Genomic DNA, 19,193 nt, shown 5'->3' on the forward strand with positions numbered 1-19,193 from the left:
TAATATTCAATTAGTAATCAAAGTTGAGTCTTGACAACAACATATAGAAAATGGCTGGTATAATTGTTCTAAGAAAATAGAATTACCGTATATACTTGAGTATAAGTCATCCCAAATGTAAGCCTAATTGTAAACCTAATTTTACCACAAAAACACTGGGAAAACGTTTTGACTCGATTACAAGCCTACTGTAGGTTGGAAAATGCACAGGGTCTAGGGGCACACTGAGACACACTGTGCAGGTTCTAATGGCACACTGACACACACACTGTACAGGGTATCGGGGCACACTGACACACACAACATACAGGGCATGGGGCACACTGACACACACACACACACTTTACAGGGTATAAGGGTACACTGACATACACACAAGCACACTTATTTTAAAGGCACACAGAGACCAGAGGCCTGACACCTCCCTCCAAACAGGAACAGTACCTGCTGCTCTGCCCTGTGGTGCCCCAGAACGAGCGATGTTTCTCTGGCACACAGGGGGAGAGGAGCCACAGCTTCATGGGTGGATGGGGGAGAGAAGAGGTACCTTCCAGCCGTGCTGGGTCCCAATCTCCCGCATCACCAAGTCTCCTGCAGGCGCACCGGTCCCCTCCTCCACAGGACCCTCACTCAAGTATAAGCTAAGGGGGCTTTTTCAGCATAAAAAATGTGCTGAAAAAGTCGGCTTATACTCGAGGATATACGGTATACAGAAAACGCAGCAGAAAAAAAAAAGGGAAGAAATACACACTATGGTATATAATATTGTCAGTTAACCGTAAAATCAAAAGGTACTTGTGTATTTGCAGGGCGCCCATTTTAGTGCCATGCAATGCGATCTCAGTAGTTAATATGGTATGGTCGTTAGGCAGTTAGCGTAGCTGATTTTTTAGAATCCGCGTAGGCTGCGTAAATAGTGTAGTCAGTCAGAACTTGTGTAGTGTTCCCGGTCCCTGTCAGATTCAGTCAGAGCTGAATAACTGACAGTAATGGCTGTGTAGAAATACGCCCCGGTGCTATTGCACCGGGACGAAAGGGGCAGTGCCGCCGCCGGGTGGTGCCGCCCCCTGCAGCCAGGACCAGTGTACTAGTGCGGTCACTGGCCCTGCTGCTGGCTGGCGCCTGCTTCCTGGCCTGGGGTGGCCTGGCGCCACCCCGGGGAGCCGGAAGCAGACCCTCCAGTGACGCCAGGCGTGGGGGCAGCGGCGAGCCTTCGCCGCTGATCCCCACGAACAAAGGGGATTTGAATACGGCGCCAAAGGAGAGCCAATCATGGCTCTCGCTCTGGCGCCCAATGGGAAGTGGCGGCGGTGAGCCAATCCTGGCTCGCCACGTCACGAGCCCCGCCCCCGGGTGCTGGTTTGAACTAACCAGCGCCGGGGGCGGGAAGGAGAAGTCGGCGACGGAGCAGCAGAAGAGAGGAGACTGCTGGACGGAGCGAGGTCTGCCGCCGGAAGCCCCGGGAGGCGGCAGCTGTGTGCGGAGTACTGCTACACGCTGCCGCCCGCCGGGCGAAGGACACAGCGCCGGGGACAGCCGGCGAAGACGGAGGAAGCCCGGGTGCGGCGGGGTGCAACGCAAAAGAGCTTGCTCCGGCCCCCGCTGCCCCGGTGAAGACTGCAGGAAGCCCGGAGGTGGTGGGAAGCATCCCACCTCCAGTGAAGACGGACCACCCTCGTGGCTGGACCAGGCTTGGTCCAGCGGAAGGCCCTAGGACGGGTAAGTCCACCATGTGGGTCCCCTCCCTAGACCACCAGGTGTGCGGGCAATAGGTCCGTGGGCCCAATTCAGGCACCAGGCCTGTGGGTATTGTAGTCGGGCTCTAGGCCTGTGGGGACTTAAGGTTTTGTATTGTTGGGCCTCAGGCCCCTGTTGTATTGTTGGGCATCAGGCCCCTCTAGTGTCGTTGGGCATTAGCCCCTTTGTGTGTGTGTGGGTGGGCATTAGGCCCAGTGGTGCTCTGGGCTTTAGGCCCTTACATAGTAGGCCCCCTCGGGCCCCATTGAGTTATTGGGTCACTGGACACCAGGTCCAGCTGGTTGTGGGGCGCAAGGCCCTGTTCGTGTACGAGGCTCAGACCCCGCTAGGGCTGAGGCCTCTCAGTAGGAGGAACAGGCCTGTATCGACAGGCCTCGGGTGCAGTTATCGCCGCAAGGGGTGTCGCGGCAAGGCTAGGAACAGCCAGAGGGAGGTAGGCCCTCGCTAGGTGTTGGTGCAGTGTGGTCTCTTTACATTGTACTGTTTTACTTGACACCGTGTACTGTATGCTGTGCTGGGGTTCACCAATCGTGGCCCTGTGCAGATTGTGTTCTTTTCAGGTTGCGTGACGCTAGGCCGTGGCATCGGAAGATCCGGCGCTAGGTCACAGGTTGCGCGGGCGTTAGGCGCCAGGTTGCGTGACGCTAGGCCGTGGCATCGGAAGATCCGGCGTTAGGTCCTGGGTTGCGCGACGCTAGGCTGTGGCATCTAAGGATCCAGCGCTAGGTCGCGAGGTACGTAAGCCGGCTTCAGGCCGCAGGGTGCGCAGGAGGTAAGCCGCAGGCGCGTTGGTGTATTGCCCTGCCTTAGGGAGCAGGAGGTTACGTGAGTTCCTTTTCAGGTGGCGGTATCCGCACTGGAAGTGTGACGGTGGACCAGTGAACGACTGGTGAGTAGAAATTGTATTGAATCTGTTGTCTTGTTGTTTGTGCTCCTTCCCCTCCCCGGAGCGTTCCCCCACCTCAGTTACGCCTGCCGTGTTCCACAAGCGGGTGTAACCACTCTGAGGCCAATAGTGCCTGTGATGAGCATCCCCTCCCCCCCTTAGGGGGTTTTCCCCCTGGTTTCCCCTACAGGTGCAGTCGCTTCTGGAGACCAGTGCAGCAAAAGGAAGGTACCGGGACCGTCACAGGCCCGAAGGTAGGAGGCGGAGCGCAGCGAGGTGAGTACGCGCAGCGAGTGGCGCGCGCCGGGCCCTGCCCCGGGGCCTCCTACATTTTGGCGTAGTCGGCAGGATCTGAATCCACAGGTGCGATGTGGGGCACCCCCAGGGAGACCCGCCGGAGGGACCTTCCGGAAGCACCTTACCCCTGCGTGGACGAAGACGGTTGGGTGACGGTGACAGGAGCGGACCTGATGAGGATTGCACAGAGGTCCATCCAGCGCGACAAGGACCAGCGACGGGAGGAGAGGCTCGCGAAGGCTCTGGCGACCCCTTGCCGGACGTGTCAGCAGATGGGACACTTTACCAGCGACTGTCCCCAACGCCATGCGGCAATGGGAACAATCAGATCGACGGAGTGGAAGGGGCCAAGCCATCCAGGCCCCTTGATGACGGAGGAGGCCGTGATATCCCCCTTCTGGATCGCGGAAATGTCCCCATGTTGGGCAGGGCAGAAAGGCACAACAGGGAACCCTCGCCACTCCCCATGCCGGACCAGTCTCCAACTCGAACGGTTGGGACCAGAAGCTTCGGAAGACAGGGACGTGCCGATAGGAGGAAGGAACTCCGCGGAGGCAGAGGACGTCCTGGAGCGAGACGTCTCGCCGATGGCACAGTGGCTAGCAGAAACCAGCGAGAGAGACGAAGGCTACACAGTAAGAGAGGATACCGAATGGGACGAACCCTGGTGCGAACTCTGTAACGAGGTGGACCACGAACCGCCGGATTGCCCCTACGTCTCCGCCCAGACGATTAAGAATTGGTGCCAAGGGTATGTCGACCACCCTGCCCCCACCAACTGGTCCTCAGAGGACGACTGGAGCGAAGAGGAATCTGAGAGGTGCACGGGCTGCGGCGACCTCGACCACATGCGCCCTGAATGCCCCTGGCCTATGGACTACGATTCGCGGGAAGAAACTGACCCTGGAGGATCTGAGGACGACGGTTGGGAGACTATGGAAGAGGAGGACGACCCCCCTCCCTCAAGGGCGGCTGCCCGAGAGGTAGGAAGTGCCCCAGAGGGAACAGCCGGTGGCCAGAGGGCAACCCCTCAACAGGAAAGCCAGATGGAGGCCCCCTGCCGGATGGGGGAAGAATGGGTAGAGGTGATGCCCTTGGAAGGGGAATCTCCCTGTTGGCCTATGACAGGTGACCCCGGCAAACGACCCCTCCCTCGGAGGAGTCGGCGAAGGAGGGCGGAAGCCAAACGCAGGAGTCCACTGCCCACAGAGGACCAGGACCAGTCCCTGGAGACAACCACCCGTGACACAGGAGACCTATACCCAGAAGCCACACCCCCAGACGAGAAGGTGGAGGTGAGTTTTCCTTCTGCAGATGCTGGCCCAGGCACCCCAGATGGGACACCCGGACCAGGACCAACCTCCCGAGAGGGCCAGGGTGACCCTGACGCCGGAACGCAGGTAATGGCTCACTTTGTGGGGACCACAAAGGAAAAGGGGGGGGCAAGTGTAGAAATACGCCCCGGTGCTATTGCACCGGGACGAAAGGGGCAGTGCCGCCGCCGGGTGGTGCCGCCCCCTGCAGCCAGGACCAGTGTACTAGTGCGGTCACTGGCCCTGCTGCTGGCTGGCGCCTGCTTCCTGGCCTGGGGTGGCCTGGCGCCACCCCGGGGAGCCGGAAGCAGACCCTCCAGTGACGCCAGGCGTGGGGGCAGCGGCGAGCCTTCGCCGCTGATCCCCACGAACAAAGGGGATTTGAATACGGCGCCAAAGGAGAGCCAATCATGGCTCTCGCTCTGGCGCCCAATGGGAAGTGGCGGCGGTGAGCCAATCCTGGCTCGCCACGTCACGAGCCCCGCCCCCGGGTGCTGGTTTGAACTAACCAGCGCCGGGGGCGGGAAGGAGAAGTCGGCGACGGAGCAGCAGAAGAGAGGAGACTGCTGGACGGAGCGAGGTCTGCCGCCGGAAGCCCCGGGAGGCGGCAGCTGTGTGCGGAGTACTGCTACACGCTGCCGCCCGCCGGGCGAAGGACACAGCGCCGGGGACAGCCGGCGAAGACGGAGGAAGCCCGGGTGCGGTGGGGTGCAACGCAAAAGAGCTTGCTCCGGCCCCCGCTGCCCCGGTGAAGACTGCAGGAAGCCCGGAGGTGGTGGGAAGCATCCCACCTCCGGTGAAGACGGACCACCCTCGTGGCTGGACCAGGCTTGGTCCAGCGGAAGGCCCTAGGACGGGTAAGTCCACCATGTGGGTCCCCTCCCTAGACCACCAGGTGTGCGGGCAATAGGTCCGTGGGCCCAATTCAGGCACCAGGCCTGTGGGTATTGTAGTCGGGCTCTAGGCCTGTGGGGACTTAAGGTTTTGTATTGTTGGGCCTCAGGCCCCTGTTGTATTGTTGGGCATCAGGCCCCTCTAGTGTCGTTGGGCATTAGCCCCTTTGTGTGTGTGTGGGTGGGCATTAGGCCCAGTGGTGCTCTGGGCTTTAGGCCCTTACATAGTAGGCCCCCTCGGGCCCCATTGAGTTATTGGGTCACTGGACACCAGGTCCAGCTGGTTGTGGGGCGCAAGGCCCTGTTCGTGTACGAGGCTCAGACCCCGCTAGGGCTGAGGCCTCTCAGTAGGAGGAACAGGCCTGTATCGACAGGCCTCGGGTGCAGTTATCGCCGCAAGGGGTGTCGCGGCAAGGCTAGGAACAGCCAGAGGGAGGTAGGCCCTCGCTAGGTGTTGGTGCAGTGTGGTCTCTTTACATTGTACTGTTTTACTTGACACCGTGTACTGTATGCTGTGCTGGGGTTCACCAATCGTGGCCCTGTGCAGATTGTGTTCTTTTCAGGTTGCGTGACGCTAGGCCGTGGCATCGGAAGATCCGGCGCTAGGTCACAGGTTGCGCGGGCGTTAGGCGCCAGGTTGCGTGACGCTAGGCCGTGGCATCGGAAGATCCGGCGTTAGGTCCTGGGTTGCGCGACGCTAGGCTGTGGCATCTAAGGATCCAGCGCTAGGTCGCGAGGTACGTAAGCCGGCTTCAGGCCGCAGGGTGCGCAGGAGGTAAGCCGCAGGCGCGTTGGTGTATTGCCCTGCCTTAGGGAGCAGGAGGTTACGTGAGTTCCTTTTCAGGTGGCGGTATCCGCACTGGAAGTGTGACGGTGGACCAGTGAACGACTGGTGAGTAGAAATTGTATTGAATCTGTTGTCTTGTTGTTTGTGCTCCTTCCCCTCCCCGGAGCGTTCCCCCACCTCAGTTACGCCTGCCGTGTTCCACAAGCGGGTGTAACCACTCTGAGGCCAATAGTGCCTGTGATGAGCATCCCCTCCCCCCCTTAGGGGGTTTTCCCCCTGGTTTCCCCTACAGGTGCAGTCGCTTCTGGAGACCAGTGCAGCAAGAGGAAGGTACCGGGACCGTCACAGGCCCGAAGGTAGGAGGCGGAGCGCAGCGAGGTGAGTACGCGCAGCGAGTGGCGCGCGCCGGGCCCCGCCCCGGGGCCTCCTACAGCTGCATCAGGGAGAGCAGAAAATGCGAATGAAATGACAGTAATGTCTGGTGAACCTGTGAGCATGTTCACCTTGCCAAAGACAGAGGAGGAGGCTGTTCATTTTTTCCAGCAGCACAATTTTCTTCCAGTCACGCAAAATTGTGTGAACAGGCACCCTATGCGCCTATCGATGAAAGAGTGCATGTAGCACTGCCACATTAAAGCCTGTCGTAAGAAGGTGAGCCTCATAGCGGCGCATTGGTTCCCGGGGTGCCGTTTATCGTTCCTGAATTTGGTCCACTTTATATATTCCTTGGCAGAGGAGCTGACAACTGTAAATTATTGTGAGCGTCAACTGCAGTTGTCTAATAAAACTACAGTGCAGTATAACAGTTTAATGCGTAAGGCCTGCACTCTGGACCTAATTGCACAGCCTCATCGGCAAATTGGTGGTCCCGGCAAGATAGTAGAAGTGGTCGAGAGCCTGTTTGTGAAACGTAAAAGCCATGTGGGGTGGATGCTGCCTCAGCAGTGGATCTTTGGAGGGATTTGCAGGGGGACTGGCGACTGCTTTATGACTCCAGTCAAGAAGCGTGATGCCACTACATTGATGGCCGCCATCAATCAATTTGTGGAAACAGAAACAATGATTTACTCTGATTGCTGGCAGGCCTACAATACGGAGCAGCTTGAGCAGACCGGATATGAACATGCTCGTGTGAATCACAGATTTAAATTTGTCGATCCGGAGTCAGATGTACACACCCAGAACATTGAGCGCCTGTAGGGGGCATGTAAATGGCGCAACAAGCACGAAAGAGGCACGTCACACAAACATTTAGACTCCTACCTTCAGGAATTTATGTGGTATAAGACTCTGGGCGCTGATAATGCATTTCTCCACATTCTGCATGCACTTGCGCTGCTTCCAAAGGCCAATGTACAGTGTGAAGAGTGACTTTGTTATTATTGTATTTTTTTCGTTATTAATTGTCATTACTTGATTCCAAAAGGAATAGGAGACTGCGCTATTTTAATAATGTAACCTCTCCCGTGCCATGGATGGGTTCAAATGATCAGAAACAATGGAGACTGTTGCATTTAAAAGCAAAATAGTTTGCAATGTATTATATATTATATATATATATATATATTATTTATTATATTTTACTTGATTTATTGTTATAATTGTAATTAATGAATGTGATATGTTAGTATTAATTATTAAGTAAATTTCAAGTTGATTGTTAACACATCCTCATTACTGTGTCAGATGAATGACATGGCAGGTGTGGATGTGTTCCTAAAACACCCCCACTATCCATGCCACCCCGAAGCGTGACGAGCGCAGCGGAACGCGTCCTCCCGACCTTTTCATACCCCCACTATCCACGTCGGCGTGGAGTTGATTTTATATAGTGTGGAGAGCGCAGCGAGCCAACGAGCCCAAAGCGTGGCGAGCCCCATGAGGGGACGCAGAATAAATGTAAAGTAATCCGGGTCCCCTCGCGGGGCTCGCTGCACTAGCCATGCTTCGGTCTCGGTGGCTTTAGCCACACTATATAAAATCAACTCGATGCCGATGTGGATAGTGGGTGTATGAAAAGGTCGGGAGGACGCGTTCCGCCGCCGCTCGCCATGCTTCGTGGTGGAGTGGATAGTGGGGGGTGCCTAAATCTCATTGCATGTCATAGAAGTGTATAGTAAAGTTAATGGCATCGCACCCTATAAATTACATAGGAAAATTGCATCCCATCACACGGCACTAAAACAGTACATGCGATGAGATGCGATTTTCTTACACAGAATAGCCCACTAAGCAAATTGCTTAGTGGGCGCTGTGGCACTACACAAGTACCAAATCAAATATTAATGTATACAAGATCTAGGACCAAATATTTTAAATATTAATGTTGCATCAAAATCCAATAAACATGGAGAGTGCAAGATAATACAGATAAGTAATTAAGATATTAAAACTCCTCAGATCTAAACATTGGACTATCTAGGGCAGGGGTGTCCAAACTTTTTGCGATGAGGGCCAGATTTGGTGAAGTGTAAATGTGTGGGGGCCGACCATTCAGCCTGACATTCTTTGAATCATTAATCACATCAGAATGGTCCCCCACTCTGCCCCCATTCACTCTATGTCCCCCCGCCTGCCCCTTCACTGTATGTCCCCCAGCCTGCCCCTCCTTCACTGTATGTTCCCCACTCTGCACCCATTCATTCTGTCCCCCAGCCTGCCCCCCTTCTCTTAATGCCCATCAGTGCCTCCATTCATTGTATGTCCCCAAGCCTGACCCTCCTTCACTGTATGACTCCCATTCACTATGTACCCCACTCTGCCCCCATTCAATGTATGTCACCCAGCCTGCCCCTGCTCCACCTTCTCTGAATGGCCATCACTGCCTCCATTCACTGTATGTCCCCCAGCCTGACCCTCCTTCACTGTATGTCCCCTTCTCTGTACCAGCTCCTTGTGTGAGCCAGAGGAAGGAGAGGCAAAGCAGGCACTGCAAGGACAGGAAATGCTTGTGCTCCCACTGCTGCCCTCCTCCGCTCTGCATGTTATGGGAGCAAGCTTCCCCCTTGCTGCCCCCCTCCCCAAACACTGCTGTCACTGTGATTGTGAAGTAGGGTGATATACAATTGCAGCAGCAGGGGTAGGACGCCAAACACATCTGACTGTGGTGGCCGCCACCTCCTCACTGCAGCAGGCAGCAATGTAAAGGCACGCTTGCCGGGGCCCCACCTTTAGTGTCCTGTGCTTCCCATATCTGATGCTCTGCCCGCTTCCATCTGGAGGCTGCGGGCCACTTGAAATGACAGCACGGGCCGCAATTGGCCCCCGGGCCTGACTTTGCACATACCTGATCTAGGGGAAGGGAAATGTAGCAGAAAAATACGTTTGGACTACAGGGGTTATTCTGGTTGACTTGCTCGGATGCGAATTCGCACCCTTGCGAGTCCACCAGAACATGCCCTGTGAATGGCAGGCCGCCTGCCCCCCATTCGCACGCCATGCATGTTTGCATGGCCTGTGAATGGATATTTTACATAAACATTCGCAGGCCGGGGGAAAATTCCCACATCTTTCAATGGTCATCAACCATTGAGGAAGGCCTGCCCCGTCATGCAACAGGCTTCTCAGATTTCGCTGAGGGTTCCATAGTAGCTCAGGGCTGCTTAGGCCTGGCAGACTTAGAGGCACCAGAGTTAAAACTCTGTGAAATTTTCGAGGGCAGAAAAAAAACAGATATAGGAGGCTTATTACCCAATGTTTCCCACTGATCTGTTCTGTTCCATCAAATAGTCAGAGTGTAAAAATTGAGGCGTAATGACCTTTTTTTTTTAAACATCAGTCTGTTTTGCAACTGCAACTGCACCGTTTCAGTGTTCACCACCTTCATCCTTGGCTGCTTCAGCCGCCCAGGACGAAGGTGGTGAATACCGAAATGGTGCCATCAGGTGTGGCATTATATTTATGGATGGGTGATTATATGCCTTTATCTTTAAGCTCCAGTTTGAGCATTGAATCTTCAATGTGGTGTGCTGGTCCAGCTACTTTCCTCTTTGAGGGGATGTTGGCAAAAAATATATATATTTATTGATGGACCGGCACCCTATTATTCTTCCTTCTTAAATAAAAAATCAATGAGTGCAGTTTCCAGTCCCCCCCCCAATATATATATATATATATATGGACAACAGAAAGTATAGAGTGCGCTTGTAGTTACCACCAGTTTGTAATCATATACAATTCAATAACCCGATACAATGTGTAATCATAAAACCAAGATGCTTTATTTTTGTTTCAAAGACCACATCTGGACATTGTATCCTTTTCGGAATAGCGAAATCAGTAACCCGACGCGTTTCGTCTTGAAAAAGACTTCATCAGGGGTTTTTACACTGTAGGTGGTAAAGACAGTAATTACATACTGATAAACATAATTAAAATTAATATAAAATTAGAATCCATAATATTTTGTTTTAAAAATCGGACACAATTATCCATACTGAGAAAGAGAGAATGAGCACAGAAGAAAGAGACAGAAGTCCAAAAAAATCCAAAATAATGCAAGGATAATACAAGTATAATATTATACATTGTCATACCGGGACATCAAAACAAGCCTTAGTTATAACAATTGTATATAGTTGAAGGGATGTGAAGCACATACCTAAGTATGGATTTCATGCGCTTAACATTGCGCGCAGAACCAATCAGGATTTGTAGGATGTAATAACCTTCCCCTCTGTGGGGTGGATTCCGAATATCTAAAGGGGAATCACGTGATATGTAGTCCTTTAACATGATATTGATTCAAAAAAATAAATAAATAAAAAATGTATATATACACTCAATTACGTACCCAAAGTGTCCCCTATTGGGGTCAAAAAGTACGCAATATATCCTTTCTTATGACCTTATTAGGTATGCAAGTATATGGAATCCTAATTTAAAAGGATCCTCTCATTAGTAAAAAGCTGTCGGCGGGATCTGAGTGATGGAGATGGCCTGATCCACCGAGTCTGATTCGCAAAATCTAAACAGTGAACCGTAAAAATATTTTGTCGTAAATGCCAGATACATATCACCGACAGATACATCCATAGTCTTATCACTTTATAGGTTACATACCAGAGGTTCAGCTGAAGAATGGGTATGGTGCGTGTAGGTATCCGCAATATAAATTTCAACAGACAGCTCAATTTCTATAAACAATGTAAATTATATCTTATTAGGACACAGATGTTATTCTAATTTGTTTAAATAACCCTCTTAATAGTATCAATGGGGCAGATTGAGGTATCGACAGAATTGTATACAAGTTGAAGTGGATATAAATCCGACATAAATTAAGTATATCTCTTTAAGGAGAGATATTAGCCAAAAGACAACAATTAACCCGGACAAACAATTGGTCATAAGCAAAGACACTAAATTTTTTTGTCCATAGTGACTATATATGCTGGATGTTAGCAAATGCATAATTAGCAAATACATAATTAGCAAATACATAATGAACTCAAGACTGACCCCTTTTCACAGCCCTTGGTTAAACGCCACACCACATCCTCTTACCTGATCAACGTGGAGATTGCTGAATAAAAGCTGTCTGCAGATGAACTCTACTATTGCACAGGCTGCCTAATATACCAGTGGACTATGAGGTCACTTCCGGGTACTGACAGACTTTATTAAATAGATAACTTCTCTTAAACGTACAATGAAGCTACCTTACACTATGGTCTGCAATGTGGGGCATGTGATGTATAGATGCATTAGTCTATTTACTGATGTTGAAGGTTTAATCTCCGTTTGTCCTTAAATGTTTAGCGTGCGTTCCAATTTGCGTGTCAAAAGTAATATCCGGTTTGGGATTCCCTCCCATCTGTTGGTCATCATGCCAATCAGATCTCCGTTAGGGGATGGGCGGGTATGTGACGAGCTTAATGCTTGCGGCGACGCATTGCCATGGGGATGTCCTCCCTATGTGTCCCATGTGCCAATCGGAACTCCGTTAGGGGAAGGGTGGGTATGTGACGAATAGAAAGTTTGCGGCGATGTGTTACCATGGGGATGTATTCCCCATGTGTCACAGCGCTGTGGTTCCGGGTTGAGCGGTCAGGTGACCTGCCGCATATTTAAGTGCGTCTCCTTGTAACCAAGGAGACTACGTGTAGCCGGGTATGGTGGTTCCAGGTTGAGCGGTCAGGTGACCTGCCGTATATTCACGTGCGTCTCCTTGTAACCAAGGGGACTGCATGTAGCCGGAACACGCGAAAAAATGATGGTCACGTGACCTCACGCGTCACCATTTAGGTTGCTATGGAAATGGACGCCTCTGTTTAATATGCTACGGCATATGTTTACTTCTATGTACGCGTGACGATCTACCGTGTACTGCTGCAATGCGCAATAATCACAGACATACGAGAATATGTATTTTCCTTTTAAATCGTTTAGTGTGAATAATAACCATCCATTGGTTATTAATCCAGGGGGGTATATACATAACACCACCATTGGGGATACTAACTAATGTGGGAGGTGCGGTTCTAATATGATGTGTGCTATACTTAAAAAAAATTTTGCTTGTTAATGATCTAACTACAATTGTGTACTTATACATATATGTTCTCTATATACTAGAGAGTTCTTTATAGTGATAAGTGCCATTAATATGATGGGGCTAGTAGTGTAATGGTGCTGATACAGTGTCAAAAATATGGGCTTGATTAATACCTCTCCTATCCACTGTCGATAATAACCTTTTCAAAATGATATATTAATTGAATTAATGTGTACAAGATACTAGAATTTGTGTCTATACCATAATTTTAATGTATATTCTAATTGCCACCAAACACGTGGTGTATAATGGCACCCGGTATAGGCGATCCTAAACGTGTAGTGCTGCATGTGTGGACCCATTGCATTGTTAATTATAAAACCAACCTTGCAATTAGAAAATGTGAATTAAAGAAGGATTGTGGTGATGCATTTACCTTACATGGTTAGGTGGTCACTTAAATACATTTTACAATTGAGGCTAATGCATAACATCAATTTACATGGTCAAAAAAATCAGATTGGTGTATAACACCCATTTTGCAATTCAGACTGATGTTGGACATCTGGGTACATACAGTAGGTGTCATTACCACCTTACAAAATTATAAATAAACTAATTAACAATTTCATATAATCAGTGTGATAGAGATTAGGTTTAGGGTACACCCATGTGTTAAGGAAAAAGTGGGGAATATTGATGAAGAAAAGGTGAAAAATTAAAGTCTTATGACTGACATAGGACATAGATGTACACAGTCACCTAAAAGGTCATAGATGTACACAGTCACCAAAAAGGATAACCAATGTGCTGGAACTCATTAAGATTGAACTACTCAAAACGGTCTAACCCAGAAATGACACGATATCTACACTCTCGTTAAGACCATTAGGATGGAGAGAATTTAACGTGTAGATCCAAAAAGTTTTGCGTCTTGACAACTTAAGGTCTCTGTCGCCTCCTCTGGGGTCCTGGTTTATCACTTCAAGGACAGTAAATGTAAAATTATTATGATCTACCTTGGATTCATGTTTGTCCCGATAGTGCCTGGGAACACTATGTGTGACCAATTTGTGTTTAATGTTTCGAATGTGTTCTTGCAATCTTATTTTGATTTGCCTTTTAGTTTTGCCTATGTAGATTAGTCCACAACTGCAAGTGATCCTATAGATCACATAGATCGAGTTGCAGGTGGCCGGTTGATTGAGAGTGTATTGTTTTTTATCAACTTTATGCTTAAATGTATTTTTTTCCATATGCTTGCAGCATATGCATTTTTGACAAGGTGTGCAGATGATCCTTTTAGTGAGGAACCCGTCATTCTTTCTGTTGATATGTTTTGCGGGAGTTGGTTTTAGTCGACTGGGAGCTATAATGCTCTTTAAGTTGGTGGCCCGTCGGAATATTAAATCGGGTTTTGGAGGTAGGTGTGGACCCAGAACATTATCCCGAAGAAGGATATCCCAGTGCTTAATTAGGATTTTCTTTATTTGGTGATTTTCTTTGTTATATTGTGTAATGAATGATCTCCTTGCTGGCGTCGCTTTTGCTTCAACTGGTCCTGATGGAGAAAGGATATCTTCTCTTTTTTTCGTTAGGGCTTTCATACTGGCTTCCTTTATCTGCTTGGGAAGATAAAGATAAAGGAAGCCAGTATGAAAGCCCTAACGAAAAAAATAGAAGATATCCTTTCTCCATCAGGACCAGTTGAAGCAAAAGCGACGCCAGCAAGGAGATCATTCATTACACAATATAACAAAGAAAATCACCAAATAAAGAAAATCCTAATTAAGCACTGGGATATCCTTCTTCGGGATAATGTTCTGGGTCCACACCTACCTCCAAAACCCGATTTAATATTCCGACGGGCCACCAACTTAAAGAGCATTATAGCTCCCAGTCGACTAAAACCAACTCCCGCAAAACATATCGACAGAAAGAATGATGGGTTCCTCACTAAAAGGATCATCTGCACACCTTGTCAAAAATGCATATGCTGCAAGCATATGGAAAAAAATACATTTAAGCATAAAGTTGATAAAAAACAATACACTCTCAATCAACCGGCCACCTGCAACTCGATCTATGTGATCTATAGGATCACTTGCCGTTGTGGACTAATCTACATAGGCAAAACTAAAAGGCAAATCAAAATAAGATTGCAAGAACACATTCGAAACATTAAACACAAATTGGTCACACATAGTGTTCCCAGGCACTATCGGGACAAACATGAATCCAAGGTAGATCATAATAATTTTACATTTACTGTCCTTGAAGTGATAAACCAGGACCCCAGAGGAGGTGACAGAGACCTTAAGTTGTCAAGACGCGAAACTTTTTGGATTTACACGTTAAATTCTCTCCATCCTAATGGTCTTAACGAGAGTGTAGATATCGTGTCATTTCTGGGTTAGACCGTTTTGAGTAGTTCAATCTTAATGAGTTCCAGCACATTGGTTATCCTTTTTGGTGACTGTGTACATCTATGACCTTTTAGGTGACTGTGTACATCTATGTCCTATGTCAGTTATAAGACTTTAATTTTTCACCTTTTCTTCATCAATATTCCCCACTTTTTCCTTAACACATGGGTGTACCCTAAACCTAATCTCTATCACACTGATTATATGAAATTGTTAATTAGTTTATTTATAATTTTGTAAGGTGGTAATGACACCTACTGTATGTACCCAGATGTCCAACATCAGTCTGAATTGCAAAATGGGTGTTATACACCAATCTGATTTTTTTGACCATGTAAATTGATGTTATGCATTAGCCTCAATTGTAAAATGTATTTAAGTGACCACCTAACCATGTAAGGTAAATGCATCACCACAATCCTTCTTTAATTCACATTTTCTAATTGCAAGGTTGGTTTTATAATTAACAATGCAATGGGTCCACACATGCAGCACTACACGTTTAGGATCGCCTATACCGGGTGCCCTTATACACCACGTGTTTGGTGGCAATTAGAATATACATTAAAATTATGGTATAGACACAAATTCTAGTATCTTGTACACATTAATTCAATTAATATATCATTTTGAAAAGGTTATTATCGACAGTGGATAGGAGAGGTATTAATCAAGCCCATATTTTTGACACTGTATCAGCACCATTACACTACTAGCCCCATCATATTAATGGCACTTATCACTATAAAGAACTCTCTAGTATATAGAGAACATATATGTATAAGTACACAATTGTAGTTAGATCATTAACAAGCAAAACATTTTTTAAGTATAGCACACATCATATTAGAACCGCACCTCCCACATTAGTTAGTATCCCCAATGGTGGTGTTATGTATATACCCCCCTGGATTAATAACCAATGGATGGTTATTATTCACACTAAACGATTTAAAAGGAAAATACATATTCTCGTATGTCTGTGATTATTGCGCATTGCAGCAGTACACGATAGATCGTCACGCGTACATAGAAGTAAACATATGCCGTAGCATATTAAACAGAGGCGTCCATTTCCATAGCAACCTAAATGGTGACGCGTGAGGTCACGTGACCATCATTTTTTCGCGTGTTCCGGCTACATGCAGTCCCCTTGGTTACAAGGAGACGCACGTGAATATACGGCAGGTCACCTGACCGCTCAACCTGGAACCACCATACCCGGCTACACGTAGTCTCCTTGGTTACAATGAGACGCACGTAAATATGCGGCAGGTCACCTGACCGCTCAACCCGGAACCACAGCGCTGTGACACATGGGGAATACATCCCCATGGTAACACATCGCCGCAAACTTTCTATTCGTCACATACCCGCCCATCCCCTAACGGAGATCTGATTGGCATGATGACCAACAGATGGGAGGGAATCCCAAACCGGATATTACTTTTGACACGCAAATTGGAACGCATGCTAAACATTTAAGGACAAACGGAGATTAAACCTTCAACATCAGTAAATAGACTAATGCATCTATACATCACATGCCCCACATTGCAGACCATAGTGTAAGGTAGCTTCATTGTACGTTTAAGAGAAGTTATCTATTTAATAAAGTCTGTCAGTACCCGGAAGTGACCTCATAGTCCACTGGTATATTAGGCAGCCTGTGCAATAGTAGAGTTCATCTGCAGACAGCTTTTATTCAGCAATCTCCACGTTGATCAGGTAAGAGGATGTGGTGTGGCGTTTAACCAAGGGCTGTGAAAAGGGGTCAGTCTTGAGTTCATTATGTATTTGCTAATTATGTATTTGCTAATTATGCATTTGCTAACATCCAGCATATATAGTCACTATGGACAAAAAAATTTAGTGTCTTTGCTTATGACCAATTGTTTGTCCGGGTTAATTGTTGTCTTTTGGCTAATATCTCTCCTTAAAGAGATATACTTAATTTATGTCGGATTTATATCCACTCCAACTTGTATACAATTCTGTCGATACCTCAATCTGCCCCATTGATACTATTAAGAGGGTTATTTAAACAAATTAGAATAACATCTGTGTCCTAATAAGATATAATTTACATTGTTTATAGAAATTGAGCTGTCTGTTGAAATTTATATTGCGGATACCTACACGCACCATACCCATTCTTCAGCTGAACCTCTGGTATGTAACCTATATAGTGATAAGACTATGGATGTATCTGTCGGTGATATGTATCTGGCATTTACGACAAAATATTTTTACGTTTCACTGTTTAGATTTTGCGAATCAGACTCGGTGGATCAGGCCATCTCCATCACTCAGATCCCGCCGACAGCTTTTTACTAATGAGAGGATCCTTTTAAATTAGGATTCCATATACTTGCATACCTAATAAGGTCATAAGAAAGGATATATCGCGTACTTTTTGACCCCAATAGGGGACACTTTGGGTACGTAATTGAGTGTATATATACATTTTTTATTTATTTATTTTTTTGAATCAATATCATGTTAAAGGACTACATATCACGTGATTCCCCTTTAGATATTCGGAATCCACCCCACAGAGGGGAAGGTTATTACATCCTACAAATCCTGATTGGTTCTGCGCGCAATGTTAAGAGCATGAAATCCATACTTAGGTATGTGCTTCACATCCCTTCAACTATATACAATTGTTATAACTAAGGCTTGTTTTGATGTCCCGGTATGACAATGTATAATATTATACTTGTATTATCCTTGCATTATTTTGGATTTTTTTGGACTTCTGTCTCTTTCTTCTGTGCTCATTCTCTCTTTCTCAGTATGGATAATTTTGTCCGATTTTTAAAACAAAATATTATGGATTCTAATTTTATATTAATTTTAATAATGTTTATCAGTATGTAATTACTGTCTTTACCACCTACAGTGTAAAACCCCTGATGAAGTCTTTTTCAAGACGAAACGCGTCGGGTTACTGATTTCGCTATTCCGAAAAGGATACAATGTCCAGATGTGGTCTTTGAAACAAAAATAAAGCATCTTGGTTTTATGATTACACATTGTATCGGGTTATTGAATTGTATATGATTACAAACTGGTGGTAACTACAAGCGCACTCTATACTTTCTGTTGTCCATGTCTATTGCTGCCTCCCACTAACAGGGGGGGTTCTAGAGTAGCTGCTTCACTATTAGGGCGCACGTGGGGTCATCCTTTGGATATATATATATATATATATATATATTTATACACTGTACGTGTGTGTGTGTGTGTGTATATATATATATATATATATATATATATATATATATATATATATGTGTGTATATATATATATATATATATATATATATATATATATATATAAAATCTATCATAACAGAGTGTGATAGTGTAAGGCAGGGGTCCTCAAACTATGGCCCGCGCTGAGGACTTTTATGCGGCCTGCCGGGTTATGTCAAAATCAGACTCATGCCGCTGCCCAAGCACTGGCTCAACAAGGGAGGCGGCGCGGCAATCACAGTCAGTCACTCACTTGCCTCGAAGCCGGCTATTAGCATCAGGATGGACGGGCAGGCTGGCTGGTGAATGGGCGGGGGCGTGGCCTGGGACGTCAGGGGAAGCAGCAGTGTCTGCTGGTCTGACCCGTCTTCCTGCCTCTCTCCTGCTTAAGCTTCTCCTATGCGTGTGACATCATCACGTCACACGCTGGAGAGAGGAGATTAGCTTCCAGAGAGAGAAGCCGGACAGGAAGCCAGCAGGGAGGGAGCAGTGGCACTGAGCAGACACTGTATGGACAGACAGTATCCCAGTCCTCACACACTCTACTCTTGACTGATTTCTTATTGTTAGAGGTGCGTTTTTTTTATACTAATATAAATAAATGTATTTAAAATTATATATATGTACACTGCGCAGCATGCACTGTACATCCCCTGCGCCTGTCTGTTGTGGTGGCTGCCATTTCTGTTTTTACTATAGTCCGGCCCTCCAACAGTCTGAGGGGCAGTGAACTGGCCCCCTATTTAAAAAGTTTGAGGACCCCTGGTGTGAGGGGTATAGAAATTCCAGGCGCTGTCAGAGGCTTCTCTTTGAATTGCAGCAGTTATAGTTAATCGGGACAGTCAATCCCGTTTACTGATACAGAAAAGAAAGGTGAAAAGAAACTGCTTTAATCCACACAAAAATTATAAATTAAAATATGTTTAAACATTTTTTGGTATTAGACCATAATTTAAAAAAACATACATAAATATAATAATTGACATACATACATACAAATAAAAATAAATAATCAAAAAGGTGATCATAAGCTTTGAGTTTGCAATTGCAAGGGAATAAGACACCCCTATGTTCTC

This window comes from Crinia signifera, chromosome 3 (assembly GCF_055691185.1).
Source record: "Crinia signifera chromosome 3, ASM5569118v1, whole genome shotgun sequence".
Lineage (NCBI taxonomy): Eukaryota > Metazoa > Chordata > Amphibia > Anura > Myobatrachidae > Crinia > Crinia signifera.